We start from the raw sequence: 16,688 nt of genomic DNA, 5'->3' as shown, positions 1-16,688 counted from the left end.
AAAAAGAGTAGGAATAAACGGGTCATTTTTGGGTTGGCTAGTGGGGTGCCGCAAGGATCGATGCTTGGGCCTCAGCTGTTTACAATCTATATTAATGACTTAGATGAAGGGACCGAGTGTAATGTATCCAAGTTTGCTGATGATACAAAGCTAGGTGGGAAAGTAAGCTGTGTAAAGGACACAAAGAGCCTGCAAAGGGGTATAGACAAGTTAAGTGAGTAGGCGAGAAGGTGGCAGATGGAGTATAATGTGCGGAAATGTGAAATTACCCCCTTTGGTAGAAAGAATAGAAAAACAGAATATTTTTTAAAAGGTGAGAGATTAAAAAATGTTGGTATCCAGAGGGATGTGTGTGTCCTTGTACAAATCACAGAAAGTTAATATGCAGGTACAGAAAGCAATTAAGAAGGAAAATGGTATGTTAGCCTTTAATGCAAGGGGGTTGGAGAACAAGAGTAAGGAAGTCTTGCTGCAATTGGACACGGCTCTGGTGAGACCTCACCTGAAGTACTGTGTACAGTTTTGGTCTCCTTACCTAAGGAAGGATATACATGTCTTAGAGGGGGTGCAATGAAGGTTCACTAGATTGATTCCTGGGATGAGAGGTTGTTCTATGAGGAGAGATTGAGTAGAATGGCCTATATTCTCTGGAGTTTAAAAGAATGAGAGGTGATCTCATTGAAACATATAAAATTCTTAGAGGGCTTAACAGAGTAGATGCTGAGAGGCTGTTTCCCCTGGCTGGAGAGTCTAGAACTAGGGGTCATAGTCTCAAGATAAGAGGTTGGCATTTAGGACCAATATAAAAGGAAATATTTCTTCACTCAGAGGGTTGTGAATCTTTGGAATTCTTTACCCCAGAGGGCTGTGGATGCTCAGTCATTGAGTATATTCAAAGCTTGAGATCGATATATTTTTGGACTCTAAGGGAATCAAGGGATATGGGGATCGGGCAGGAAAGTGGAGTTGAGGTCGAAGATCAGCCATGATCTTATTGAATGGTGGAGCAGGCTCGAGGGGCCGTACGGCTTACTCCTGCTCCTTTTTCTTATGTTCTTATATTCCAAAATATTATTTGCTGAAAGAAATTTATCTAATTTACATCTGAATAAATCAATACTAATTGCTTCTACCATTTCCCTTGGGATTCTGTTCTATAGATTGACCATTCGCTCACTGAAATAATGTTTCCGCAGATTAGTTTTGAATTTACCCCCTCTTCAAATGTGGCCATGTCCTCTGGTTCTACTATTCTGGACAAGTGATGAAAGGAAGGATTCAACCTCAACAACCACTAATCAGATCAATCAAAAGGGGAGGAAAATGGATGGGTTTCCTACAAGTGCATGTACAACGTGATCTTTTCACTTTTTCGAATGTACAGATGACACATGCAGCAAACGCTACATTGGAGAAAAGGAAGAGATGTCCCAAGGAATCAATTAAAGCATAGAACTGGATAAGTCAGTGTACCCCAGAGGAGTTACAAGAAGTTTTTGAATTTAACACTGCCCCACTGACTCTCTGCTGCTTCAGACCCACTCCTCAATCACTGGACCTCTCTAAGGTCTTCCCTCATCTGTTCCTGATGTTTCCTGGCCTACCCACTCAGTTTATCATGGTTTACCACCACTCCACTTAGGAGTGATTTCATCACAGGGATTAGGAACAGAAGACAGGGTGGGAGAGCAAGGTGGATTAAGAAAAGTGAGGATGTTTTATGGCAAAAAGGTAAGGTGGGGGGGGTGAATTAGGTCGGCAAAAATCTGCTCATTTGGTTGCAATGGAAAATGCGCAATGGCGCCCAAGTATTGGAAAAAAACACATCAATAAGGCAGTAGAGTTGAGCATAGCTATCTTTTCTTCTTCCCCTAATTATTACAGTATTTGTAACTGCACACCTATATGTGTTCTTGGAAACTTAAATCACCAGCTTAGTTTTGCCACCAATCAGTACATGTACTGACTAATCCCAATTACATTCGACTATCTTGTTCAGCTGCTACTAAAATGGTCATCATTCCTGGGAAACAATGAAAACATTTACGACAGTTTTAACTTGGCACATATTAGTTGAATCATTTTGCTGATGGTAAACTCAAGGGTGGTTAAGTCAACAGAGTAATCGGGATCAAATAGGTCAGCAGAATTACTGTTCCATGTTAATTTGACATTTAAGAAATCAGTAGTGAAAAGGAACTTAGAAGTAGCTCTTAGCACTGTATCACCATTTTATAAAATAGTCCTCTTTCAGGTTATAGCTGGAGTTGTGCCCTTAACATGACACACCTTTAGCTCTGTACTTATGTGGTAAATATAATGTTGCCAACCATATATTATCTCATTTGTTACTATGCACCTCATATTCATTTAGTAAATTCATGCAACACTAATTGCTGAGTCTGTCAACTTACATGCAGTTTTAGCCCAATGCAGGTTAAACTAGTGCTATATAAGACATGTGTTCAAGCAGTTTTCCTTGGAGCTCCTGGGTATGCAACAGCAATATTGCTTAGAAGGGAGAGTTCTGTCTTAAACCTATCGATCACTTGGCACCCTGCAAAGGAAGTCCACCTCGCAGCAGGACATTTGTCAAAGTCCCTTAAATAAGGACTTGGATTAAGCAGGTGGTGACGAGTAAGCCTGATACATGCTGCTGGACATGGGCATCTAAAATATCAAGGTGGCAGGCATGTCGTAAAATATCAAGGTTGCATGAATCCAACCACAATGCTTAGGGAAGATGTCTGTCATCTTGCTGATTAAGAGATGCTGAGGCTTGGGACAACAGACGTTGAAAGGAATTACCTGCAGGCTAGGTATGTGAACACACACTCAAATGTCCAGGGTTTAGTATCTACTCTTGATCGGATTGCAGAGAGGCAAACAGTTGCTGCTGAAACTCCACAATTGCAACTGGTGCTAATCACCACATCATTTGGGAAGAGTTCCTGGTAGCTGTTCTTTTTGTAGCAAGGGTTCAACCTGTGTTTATCAAATGCCTAATAATTATGCTCCCATGGAGGTTGGGTTGTGGGTGGGTGGGGGAGTTGGGTAGGGCATGGGGAGATATGTGAGGTCTCTTTGGGTCGAATTGGCTCAAGAAGATATGCACGGGATGGCAGATTGGAACCAAGTTAATCCTCTGTGGCAGACTGAGTAAACCGTTACATGAGCCAGTCATGTCCACTGCACATCAGGCTGCTAGTGACAGTTGAGCAGCCTGGCTCATTGATGTGGCCTAGATGGATAGACCAAACACTGAGAACTAGGATTATTCTCCATACTCCTGATCACCTTAGAAGCCAATACCCTAATGGGTACAATGGTCCTAGCTGGACAGGCACCAGGACGCTCCAGCGCTCTGTGATGGTAAGTTATATGCTTTTAGCTGGTCCAACTTCAACAGTATTCCTGTACACAGATTCAGGTGAGTATTTTTTAAAAACTTACATTTTTAGTGGAGGCCTGCAGTGGTCACTTTAAGGACCGCTGGTCAGACCGTAGGTAGACCTGGTTTTCCTGAACACAGCTGGCCTGGCGCAAACCAATTTGGTAAAGGGGGCATCAAACAGGTGCTAGGCTTCTTATTTTCATCTGCAAAGGTGCTAACGCCTGTTTCAGGTGCGGGCCCTGGAAGTCTCTTTCGATGACTATAACAATATGGCGAGCGCTGCATTTCCGGCTCAGAATGTGCGCTCGCATACATGCCACCAGTCTTATTGGACGCTTTGGTGGCCATTTTACATTTGTAAAATGGGTGCAGTGTCATTTAATTTCTAGACCCTACAGTTTAGCCCTTTTGTGTTGCCTGTAAAAGACGGAGGTGTTGAAGACTGGTCAGGATTATGGGACAGGAAGGGACAGTGTCAGCAAGGAAAAAAGATAAAACTAACTAAAGGAATGGGCTCAATTTTAAAATGAAAGTTTGGGTGTGTTGGAGGTGGGGGGGCAAAGAAAATCATGATTTTTTGGAGCGGGCAGGATTCCCGGCTCCAACCCGCCGAAGAACGCGCACGACCCAGATTCAACTGGGTGCGCGCGCCGTTCCAAAACCTAGAAGTCCTGCCAGCAATTAAAGCCGGCGGGACGATAATTAAAGGAGCAAATGTACCTCATTGAGGTACTTAAGGTAGTTTATTTTTTGTGTAGTGGGTAGTTAAAAAGATTTTAACTTTACCTGGGCGTCTTTCCCATGGCTTTCGATTCATGCCTGATGAAACCCGGCAGGAAGGGCCGGATCAGTGAAAAATAAACGAAATAAATTAAATAAAATTACATTTCCCATTGTAAAAAAAAAATGAATAAAACGTACCTCACAAACTATGTCACAAGCACACCCCAATGTCCAATGTCATCTGCACCCCCCCCCATCCAATGTCACCTGCACCCCCCACTCCGATGTCCGGTGTCACCTGCACCCCCCACTCCGATGTCCGATGTCACCTGCACCCAATGTCCGATGTCACCTTCATCCCCACTCCAATATCCGGTGTCACCTTCAACCCCCCCCAAGATGTCTGCTGTCACCTGCAACCCCCCCCCCACCCCCACGATGTCCGATGTCACCTGCATCCCCCCGCCCCCCAATGTCCGATGTCACCTGCATCCCCCACTCCGATGTCCGGTGTCACCTGCACCCCCCCGATGTCCCCCAAACTGTGTCTCCCTGCCCCCCCCCCGAATCTCTCTCCCAATGGCCGATGAGGTGTCTCTCTCTCTTCCTCCCCCCCCGCAGGCTGGCTGCCGGGCGCGAAACCTGGAAGAGGCTTTAATTGGCCTCATTAGGGTTGCGATCTCAATTTCCCTTCCGGGTTTGACGCCCGCAAATCATCGCTCCCGGACTCTTCCCGCCAGCATATTAAAATTGTGCCCAATGTGTCTGGGAACCGTGCAAACTGCAGCTTTAGATGAACATAATAATGCTGTGAAGAAAAAAAAGAGGGAAAGGCAGTTGCAGTGAGTTAGGGGATGTAAAGCTTCAAATGACACTACGCGTGGGAATGTTGTGGTTATGTTCCTGGATTAGCAATCCAAAGAATGTGAGTTCAAATCCCGCCATGGTATTTTGAGAATTTGATTTCAATTTTAAAAAATCTGGAAGTAAAAAGCTGGAATCAGTCGTTAAAAGCCAAGTGCTTCAGGAAGCAAACCTGCCGCCCTATATTTGACTCCAGTCCCACACCAAGGTGGTTGACACTTAGCTGCCTTCTGAAGTGGCCTAGCAAGCCACTCAGTTTCAAGAAGGTGGCCCACCACCACTTTCTCAGGGCAACTAGGGATGGGCAATAAATGCCGGCCTTGCAGCGACGCCCACATATGGAGAATGCATTATTGTTAAAAACAAAGCTCATCACCTCATTCTCTGTATGGACAGTAAGAAGCAGAGTGACTGGAGACCTGAGTGAGGACATCGCCACACAGCCTGATCCCCACCCAGTAAACATTATTCTCTCAAGCACTAATTTAACAATAGACGTCCGTTCGGTTTTGTCTCTGTTGTCCTGGAGACGTTGGCAAACAAACAAAAAAAGTTCTGCATCTAAACCACAAGAGCTGAAAACTCTGCAAATGAATGCAGTATTATCAGCAATGTGATTTGTTTGACAGGGTCATTCTCTGACTTCATCCTCCCAGCACGAAGCCTCGCCCACCAAGGGCGCATTTCGGAAACTGCAGCAGGTGAGGCTCCCAGCCCGGAGTACAAGTTTGGAAAATTAACCCCTTGTATGTATTGAATGATCACAGGATGCAAAATATATTCTATAAGAAGATAATTTTTTTTGCATTACCTTAAAATGGAATGGAGAGGAGATTGAAGACAGAGTTGGAATCCTCTGGCTTTTAAAATAGGAGGATTTTTATCATTTTAAAATTCCATTCATTCCCATAAATCTTACTTACAGGAATTAAATTTTAAAATAATAAAATTAGGAACACAGAAATTTAAATGATTTGTTACAAAAACATGTTCCAAAAGCAGAGAATAAACCTAAGGGCATTCACAATCAAAGGACTGAAATTGTACATTTGCCATTAAAAGCTTTTTTTTAATATAATAAATCCTTTAGAATTTTTTCTAATTTCATAGAATCATAGAAAGGTTACAGCAAGGAAGGAGGCCATTCGGCCCATTGAGTCCGTGCTGGCTCTATGCAAGAACAATCCAGCCAGACCCACTTACCCGCCCTATCCCCATAGCCCTGCAATTTTTTTCCTTTCAAGTACTTATCCAATTCCCTTTTGAAGGCAGTGATTGAATCTGCCTCCAACACCCCCTTGGGCAGCGCGTTCCAGATCCTAACCACTCACTGTGTAAAAAAGTTTTTCCTCATGTTCCCTTAGGATCTTTTGCCAATCACCTTCAATCTACGTCCTTTGGTTCTTGACCCTTCCACCAATGAGAACAGTTTCTCTCTATCTACTCTGTCTAGACCCTTCATGATTTTGAATACCTCTATCAAATCTCCTCTCAACCTTCTCTGTTCCAAGGAGAACAGCCCTAGCTTATCCAGTCTATCCACATAACTAAAGTCCCTCATCCCTGGAATTATTCTAGTAAATGTTTTCTGCACCCTCTCTAAGACCTTCATATCTTTCCTGAAGTGCGGTGCCCAGAACTGGACACAATACTCCAATTGTGGTTGAACCAGTGTTTTATAAAGGTTCACCATGACTTCCTTGCTTTTATACTCTATGCCTCTATTTATAAAGCCCAGGTCCCGTATCCTTTTTTAACCGCTTTCTCAACCTGCCCTGCCGCTTTCAACGATTTGTGCACGTATACCCTCGGATTTCTCTGTTCCTGTACTCCTTTTAGAATTGTGCTCTCTAATTTATATTGCTTCTCCTCATTCTTCCTACCGAAATGTATCACTTCGCATTTTTCTGCGTTAAATTTTATCTGCCACGTGTCCGCCCATTCCACCAGCCTGTCTATATCCTCTTGAAGTGTATCACTATCCTCCTCACTGTTCACTATACTTCCAAGTTTTGTATCATCTGCAAATTTTGAAATTGTGCCCTGTACACCCAAGTCCAAGTCATTAACATATATCAAGAAAAGCAGCGGTCCGAGTACCGACCCCTGGGGAACACCACTGAACACCTCCCTCCAGTCCGAAAAGCAACCATTCACCACTACACTCTTGTTACTTAGCCAATTTTGTACCCATGCTGCTACTGCTCCCTTTATTCCATGGGCTTCAATCTTGATGACAAGACTATTAGGCGGCACTTTATCAAATGCCTTTTGAAAGTCCATATACACCACATCAATTGCATTGCCTTCATCTACCCTCTCTGTTACCTCATCAAAAACCTCTATCGAGTTATTTCAACATGATTTGCCTTTAACAAATCCATGCTTTCCCTGATCAATCCACACTTCTCCATGTGACTGTTAATTTTGTCCCGGATTATCGTTTCTAAAAGCTACCCCACCATCGAGGTTAAATTGACTGGCCTGTAGTTGCTGGGTTTATCCTTACACCCTTTTTTGAACAAGGGTCTAGCATTTGTCTGGCACCACCCCGCATCTAGGGATGTTTGGAAGATTATGGCCAGTACCTCCGCAATTTCCACCCTTACTTCCCTTAGCAACCTAGGATGCATTCCATCCGGACCAGGTGATTTATCTACTTTAAGTACCGTCAGCCTTTCTAGTACCTCCTCTTTATCAATTTTTAGCCTATCCAGTATCTCAACTATATCTTCCTTTACTGAGATTCTGGCAGCATCTCTTCCTTGGTAAAGACAGATGCAAAGTACTCATTTAGTACCTCAGCCATGCCCTCTGCCTCCACGAGTAGATCTCCTTTATGGTTCCTAATCGGCCCCATCCCTCCTCTTACTACCCGTTTACATGCCTATAGAAGACTTTTGGATTCCCTTTTATATTTGCCGCCAGTCTATTCTCATACTCCCTCTTATTTCCTTTTTCACTTCCCCTCTGAACTCTCTATATTCTGCCTGGTTCTCACTTGTGTTATCAACCTGACATCTGTCATACACCCCTTTTTTCTGCTTTCCTTTCCCAGTAATCATGTTTTACGGATATTACGTTTCTTTTCTTAATTTATTCCATTTCTCTTCTGAAGATGCCAGCTCATGCTTGGGTACGGTTACTTTATACCAGCAGCTCTCTGCTACCTAACCCAAATGACCAGTTTTGCGTCAGCAGGTTATTCAACTGTGGGGGGCCTTTCTGTAAAGCCCGATTCTATCATCATGGCACTTTTCAGCAGAGGATCACTGGTTAGTCAGCTTCAGCATAGTCAGCCATTCCAGTTGAAACTTCTAGGGCATACCCAACTAGCTATCCTGTGCGAGGTCCCACTTGCACTGTGGCATGGTTTTCTGCACTAGTTATATTTGGTTCAGCTGTTAAGATTTGATCAAAATGGTTGCCTTCTATGATGACATAGGTCAGGAATTTCCTCGGAGCTGCTTCTGCTTGGTTGCAGTAACTTTATTGGAAATGTGGCAGAAACCCCATTTACGTGTATTGATGGAATTTCCGCCGCACTTTCGGCGAAGTTCGGGTGGTGGAGCAGAAGTATCATCGAGGAAATTCCCAGCCGTAACATACAAAAATTCCTTTGAAGTAAAATCTAAAATCCATACAACATATGGCACAGGTTAGAGCCTAAGTATCTCATTCAGACCAGACAGCATTTAACCGAGAAATATAGTACAGGTCGGAAAAGACTCTGCAGTCCACCTGGCCAGTCCCACAAACGAATTCCTCAGAATTGGTCATTGTCTCAAATATATACCCAATTCATCCATAAAATGTTTTCACACCCTCTGCCTCTATTGTCTCCCTGCATTGCCACCAAGCAGGCCGGGTTAAAATCGCCCCTAGGGATTTTCTTCTGAGGTTGGTGCTAAGTCAACATTTACCATATTACACATACATGGTCATTTTTGCCATTAACTCCAGTCCTGTGTGAAGCATGCACAGAACTCTCTCCTGGGTGGCACAGCACAGATTTCAGTCAGATCCAGACCGCATTGTAACCTGGTCTTGTCAGCTGTGCTTCATACTCTATAGTTACCTATCGGTCTCAGATCAGTGGTGTACTCTAACAGCAGCCTGAATCTTTTTTAGACCATCACAATGTAGATGGAAGCAAGCATCAACTCATAATTCCTATACTTCCCGTTCAAGCGATAAAGTGCATTTATTTAGAGGTGCATTTTAGTCATTACAATCCACTGATGTATTTGCATTCTCACTTCTAATTATTTCAAATCAAAGTTTAAACTGGTTTCTAATTATTTGTAAGTTTTGTTTAACATGAGACTTTGAAGTCTGTGATCGTCTTGATCACTACATCTATAACATACAAACCAACCTAAAAAATTGGCAAAAACCGACCAACAGCTTTAAAAAAAAACTGATGGAGCCGCAAGAACTCCGACCAACCAAAAACAGCGATTAATAAAAGCTTTTTCAGTCACGAAGGCAAGCAGTTAGACTGAAAGTGCAGTGGAACTTAAACTGCAGATATACCCAACATTCCATCACTTATTATAGGAGAAAAGCCTAAAGTACAAAATAGTGCAGTTTGCAGCATGGTGGATTTAGAACTTACTGGAAGGAAATGGGGGTGTTGAAGGCACGAGATTTTGGCTGGTGGTTTCTGCTTCAGCACTCGCTGGCCCATGGGTTCAAGTCCATTCTAGGGACTTGAGCACAAAGTCTAGGCTGACACTCCAGTGCAGTACTGAGGGAGTTCTGCATTGTCGGAGGTGCCATCGTTCAGATGAGACTTTAAAGGATGAGACGTTAAACCGAGGCCCCATCTGTCCTCTCAGGTGGGCGTAGAAGATCCGTGGCACTTTTTTGAAGAAGAACAGGGGAGTTCTCCCCGGTGTCCTGGCCAATACGTATCCCTCAACCAGCAGCTAAAAAACAGATTATCTGTTCATTACCACATTGCTGTTTGTGGAACCTTGCTATGTGCAAAATGGTTGCCGTGTTTCCTACATAACAACAGTGACTACACTTCAAAAGTACTTCATTGGATGTAAAGCGCTTTGGGACATCCTGAGGTCATGGCGCTGTATAAATGCAAGTCTTTTTTTTTAATATGACACATTTAAAATAATACATGTATAATTCTAATAAAACTCAAATTACTATACTGTTACTAAAACCAGCACAGATAAGATCTTTACCACAGTACATTTGTATCTAGTTGTCTTAAACTAGTACAAGTGCCTATTACATTAAAAAGTCTACTCAGATCAAGCTCCAACATATATACACATATTGAAAAAGCTCCAAGTTTATTTTTTAAGCATAAAGTGAAACAATAGATGATACATACCTAACTACTTGCCTCATGGCTTTTCATTCATGCAACCAAGGAAAAGATTGATACGGTTCTAGTGTTTCTAAACTGTTTAAATTATCATAGCTCTGAGGCTCTGATCCTTTACTTTTCCCCTCACTAACTCCTAACACTTAAAATCAATTATCAATTATTTTAACAGGAGGCAAAATGTTAAATACCTTCACTGCCAGTATGGGAATTCCACTGATGTGGAAAGTGGGATTACTGAATGGAACAACAAAAGCAAACAGAATGCAGACTGTCACATGTTCCCAAGATATCTCATAACCTTTTCCTCACCTTTATCCAAAAACAAGAGAAGAGGCTGGATCCTTTCCAGTGCACAGCAAATGAATTTAGTGAACAATAACCAATATTGCTACAAACATTTTCTAGTAAGAGAAAGGACAGTATTAAATGTTTCTGCAGTGGCATTTTAAAATATTTATTCTATTTATTAAAGCCCAGTCTTGATAAGGCATTATGTAAACTACCTAGTTTAATGACTTTACTGCAATATAAAAATTTACTGCTGCAAATTCATACATTTCAATATTTCTGACAATATTTAGTTATTTCAAAATAAGAATACTAGAAAAATATTATTTAGCCTTTTTAATGGCTTGAAGTGCTTCAGGCAATCCCATCAATTGCTATCTTTGAATTTCCTCCTCCAACATATACATATACACTCACACTTTCAGCATCATTTTATCACTGATTTAAGTTGATGTCCTGCAATGAAAATCTATCCAGTTCCACTTTTGGTTTTATAGACCCACTATTCCTAGCTAAAGGAAAAGATTATTCCACACAATTTGAAGGGGCATCATTTTTGTCAGAAAGAATGCGACAAATCTTTGTTTGTAAGCACCTATGGTAATTACATAAATTGTGCTGAAATAAATCACACCTTCACCTGGAAGTGAGAGATCCCCTTGCACTGAGCTGAAAATACAGGTATAGAGCACTTGAGAAGTAAAGGGGGATCTTGCAGAAATTTCTCCAGATCACTTTGTGAAGAGTCCAAAAGGTTGATAATGCCATTAGAAAACGGAACCCAGAGTTGGAAAATAGTCTAGTAAAAATAGGGAATGAGATACCATTCAGAGAGGACAAATTTCAAACCGTCAGATTAAAATTTATGTTTGCAAAATAATTTCCTCCAGTTATGTTTTCTCCCCAAAGTACTTAAGGTTGCGTGCATGATGGTACACAACCTGCTCAACTGAGCCGAGCTTCAAACCCCCCATGCAGCCCATCCAAAGTGGGCCATTTCTACCTCAGAAATATTAGTCGTCTCCACCCCTTCCTCATCTCCACTGCCTCTGAAGCACTTATCCACGCCTTTCTCACTTCTGGATTCACCTTTTAATCATTGTTCCCAAGTTCCATTGTCTATAAACTCAAACTCAACCAGAATTTTGCTACCTGCATTCTCTCCCATACAAAATCCTGTTCACCTATTACTCCAATCATTGCAGATCTCCATTGTCTCTCCACATCCTTATCATCAAATCCCTCACCCCTTCCTACTTTTGCAAACTCCTTCAGTCCTATGTTCCTGCCCACACTGTCATTCTTACAACTCTAGTCCACCACACTCTCTGCTCTTGCCTCAACACTTTCTCACTAAACCTACATCTGTCCCCACCTTCAAAAGCCTCCTTAAAATCAATCCCTTCAACTGCGCTTTGTCACCTCTTCTAATTTTCCCTTTGAACCACCTTGCGATGTTTTGCAATGTTAGGGATATTAGGGACTACTAACGGATACAAAGGGAAATCTAATGGTGGAGGATGAAAATATGATGGAAATACATTATTTAAATATTTTGCATCAGTCTTTACAAATGATGGTGGAAGAATGTAGGTGTAATAGAGAAGAATGTGAAACAGCTAACTATAGAAAAGGATTTGGTTCTGAAAAAAATAGCAGAACTCAGGATGGAATAGTCATTGGCTCCTGATAGCATGCACCTTAGGCTATTGAAGGTAGTCAGAGAGGAGATGGCAGAGGCTCTGGCCAAAATGTTTTACTTCTCCTGAAAATATACCAACTGTGCCAGGGATAAAGGGTAGATACTTTGTTTAAGAAGGGAGAGAAATATAAACCAGGAAATTACGGTTAGTTTAGTGCTAGTTCAGGACAAACAGTTAAGGTCCAATCTTAACCCTACCCGGCAGTGGGGACATGGTGGGCGCATGGTTAAAATGGCGGCAGGGTGCTTCCCACTGCCTTCCCAACGCGTTCGCTCCCTCCGCCATCTTAACTGCCGGACTTCCGGCAGCATCGTAGCCGCCCGTTGCAGGCAGGTGACAGTAACTAATTACTGTTAATAATTGATAATGAAGCAAAATGCCAAGCCTGACTGCATCAATCACAGCTTTACCAGCACAGATAGGAAGAAAATCAGATTATTAGTGACTGCCTCGGATTCTATTACATGAACAAATATAAGTAACTTCTTTCTTAAATTATAAAATACTTGGTAAGTTCCTAAATAGAATCATTTGAATGTGTTTTATATTTTGGAAACTAATCCCTATGCAATCAGTCTGTTCTGTTATTACTGGGACAAAGGCAATGCTGAAATCGCAGTAAGTGTTTGGCAATAAAATTCTCATATTCAAACTTGTTTATTTAGTTATGTTTTTTAATTGCTGAGACCTTCGTACCTGGTGATACCTGGAGCACACACCATCTCTGCCAATAATCTTTTGCATTTTGAAATTCCAACATTGTTGCTAACAGGCAGTGAACACTCTGTTTAAACATAAACTCAGAAAGGTGTGGTAAGATGTAAAAGTTTATTGGGCTCCACTATCCACCTTCACAAACCGGTTCCAAGGAACTGACTATATGTATTTTCAGTGTGCAAACCTGATGAAAAGTTTGCTAGTTCTCATCACTCTTGAGATTTGATGAGAGATGGGAATGACTTGTGTAAGATTGAGATTAAACCTGTGTAATTCTTTTATGTTTGATTTTGTTCTACCAAAAGGTATTCATTCTAGTACAAGTGTAAACCGTATGTGTCTTTGCAACTGATATAGTTACGTGATGTTCCAATTTTCAGTGCATTCCCTAAGAAAACAATTAATGTTTATATCAATATTTAGAGGAAAAGTATCATCTATTGCATATGATAAAAATAGTCTTGAACAGTATTGGTGCTTATAAATCGGTACTTGTGAATCTCCCGTGGCCCTGCTCATAAATTCCACTTTAACCATTGCATACACTATCGAATTGTGAAGGTCTGCAACTTTCATCCAAAAGCCGGTTCATGTAATGTGCTGTGTAAGAAATACATTTTAGAAATGCTACTTCAATCCCTATCGGACTGATCCTATCTTTATTATTTTCTAGCTAATTTTATTATAAGTAACTAGTTATGTCTTACGGCTTCTGTGTAATTACTTTGTAAATAAATCTGACTATATGGGTAGTCTTCTGAAATCACGCATCCTATGGGCAAGCCTCCACACTGGGAGTGAGATTCCATAAAAATATGGTTTTAGCCTGAATAGAAAGATCTGACAGTGTGGTATGTAGTCTGGAGTAGGCAGGAGAATGGAGTGGGCATCTTATGTAATCTCTGGTACAATATATCATATTTGAACAGTAATAGTTAGTCCCATGGCATGCCGTCCCATTCACAGCACACAGAAAGGTGCAGGTTTTGGTTCATAGGATACTTAGTCTGCTTCTGGAAACTACTTTCCTACTGTGAACAGTGAAAAGTGATGAGAGAAAGCCCGAAATATAACAGCTATCTTTTCAGCCAAGAGGCTGTAACCTTGAGTGGCTGTGCATGTATGCTGATTCTGGGATATATAAGTTATCGTTATTGCCCTGAAAGCAATAGGTTTTTTAAGCAAACACTGATAACTTATCTATTTTGTGCTGGGAAGTCTCCACCTCAAGTTTTGCTGTTTTGTTCACACAATGCTATAAAAGTTCTGTCATTTATTTCACACAAGCAGTAATTTCCGTTGTAACCTTTAAAGGATTAAAACATTGCTTTATGTCCAAACTGAATGAGTATCCACCTGCATAGCGTAATCACTATCACTATCACTATAACCACTGAATTATTCCCAAAATTAAGTTCAGCCACATAATGCTTTGAAAGTATCATATGGAACACCGCAACTTCTCATCCCTTCAGTTCTCAAAATGTTGAAACACCAACATTTTATACATTTAGTTTTTGATAAAACTCGTTGCATTAGTGATATTTTACAAAATATTGAGTTTTCAAACAAAACCACTCACATTATTGCAGTGAGCAACATTGGTCCAGCAGGATAATCATGCTGATCATATCCATAATAATCTTAGGCACTTACATCAACTACTTTTAATCGTGAAATATTTCACACAGTTCAAAACAAAATTCTCTATTTTACAGCTAATTATTTAAATTTACAGACATCTTCACGTATTTTTAAACTTATTTTTGCTAAATTGCCAAATTTCTTCCCTCCCTTCCTCATTACGTTGATTTGTCGGGGTGCAATTCCACAAGTGTCATGTGATATCTCACCAAAATAACTATTACTAGTATGGGTGAATGCTGACTGGCTATTCAGCTGTGGACAACATCACAACTCCACCCAAATTCTGTCCTCACCTGATATTCACATATGCAAACTCCTAATATGGGTCACTGGATTACAATCAGGATTGGGAATCCTAGCTTATTTTCCCACTCAGTAATCTGGGGGACGGATGCCAATTGTAGCACTCCTATTTGGGACGTTGTTGGTTCCTGTAGCTCAGCTCCTAAACTCAATGCTGCATAGATAAATGCACTGAGGACCATGGAGGAACTCTCTTCACACATTTTACGAATGTACTTCCAAATTAGTTATGTGTCTTCCACAAATACTACAGTGAATTAATTTGGAAGAAATAGAGAATATCGTAATGGTGACGCTGCAACATTCCCATTGCACTAACAGCAGCTGAAGATGGGTCACAGGTCTGATTTGCTTACATCACAGAGTTTCTAAGCACAACTGCACTGCTATGGGGAGACAGTGAGCAGAATCCAGTCACTTCCATACAGGAAGAGGTGGAAAATTAGAGAGTTAATTCTAACAGCCCATAACTCCACACCACCTGCAACTAAATCAGACATAGGCAGAGGCTTGGAAGGATAATGCCTTCCTGCCTTCTTGTCTAAGAGTGGTCAATGGGAGAAAGAGTGAGGCTTGTCTATGTCTACATACTACATAGTTTCTTTTAACTATGCCTGACATCGTCCCGAGTTTCTCTTCAAAAACATGTAAGTGGGGGATGGGTGCTGGATAGAGGAAAAACACATCATAATTCTGAGAGGGATCCACTGGAGTGAGAATGAACATAGAATCTAAAATCGTAGAAATTGCAGCACAAAAAGGAGACTATTTGGCGCCATATAAATTGTGCCAGTGCTAGTTCTTCAACTAGAGCTATCTACTCTAATCTTATTTCCCTGTCCTTTTTCCATATCCATTCTCTTCAAATATTTATCTAATTTCCTTTTAAATTATGACATCTGCATGGATTTGCAAAAAGCAAGTCACGTTTTGACAAATTTAATAGAAGTTTTGAAATGATCAATTGGATAGATAAAGGGAATGTAGCGTATATGGACATTCAGAAGGTATTCATTAAAGTGTCTCACAAGAGGCTGGTTAGAAAATTCTGGTGTATGATGTAAGAGGAAATGTAGCAGTAGATATTGAAAGTTGGTTGACAGATAGGAAACAAAGGGGTCGATTTTAACTTGTATCGCCTGGTGTTAACGGGGTGGTAATGGCATCAAAATAGGGTCAGGGTAGCCTTACCACCCCATTATCCTTGATGATGCAATCGATGCCATTTTGAAAGTGGCTACCGCTGGGAACCCAAAGTGCTTGCCTGATTTAGGCGGTAAACCCTTTTCAATATGCAAATAGGACCCTAATTGCCGCTGTAGGTTGGAAATGGTGCACTGTGTATTGTGCACGCGCCAATCATTTTCATCAGCGACAGAAGAGAACAGGCCTACAAAAATAATCTAGGCTGCTGCACCTGCGCCCCCCCCCCCCCCACCCCACATTTACTTTTCTGCCAGCCAGGGTAGCCCAATATTGGTAGCCTCAATCTGACGAGCTGCATCAGGACACCAATTTGGCACTCGAAGCTCACCGGCCCCATGTTAAAGAGGCCATGGCTCAAAATCACCCCCACTTCTTTACTTCAAGTGAAGGGGAAAGGCCAGCGTGCTCCACCAGTCGGTCACCCAAAACTCAAAATTGACCCCAAAGAAGTAGGCTAAATGGCTGTTGCTCCGATTGGAAGGGTTGAAAA

General features: G+C 41.5%; 1 protein-coding gene across 4 annotated transcripts in view; it reads right to left on the bottom strand.

Annotated features, from left to right (window-relative positions):
• LOC137316678 (hepatocyte nuclear factor 4-gamma-like) overlaps nt 1–16,688 on the bottom strand; it is a 188,822-nt gene that overhangs the window by 71,488 nt on the left and 100,646 nt on the right. The window contains exon 1 of one of the 4 annotated variants that reach the window (XM_067980575.1): nt 10,338–10,423. The exons of the other annotated variants lie outside the window; for them this stretch is intronic. The gene's annotated coding sequence lies outside the window, so the exon portion shown is untranslated. Of the gene's footprint in view, nt 1–10,337; nt 10,424–16,688 lie in introns of those variants that run through there. 4 annotated transcript variants of the gene reach the window in all.

This window comes from Heptranchias perlo, chromosome 3 (genome assembly GCF_035084215.1).
Source record: "Heptranchias perlo isolate sHepPer1 chromosome 3, sHepPer1.hap1, whole genome shotgun sequence".
Lineage (NCBI taxonomy): Eukaryota > Metazoa > Chordata > Chondrichthyes > Hexanchiformes > Hexanchidae > Heptranchias > Heptranchias perlo.
This window is presented reverse-complemented; position numbering and strand designations above follow the sequence as displayed.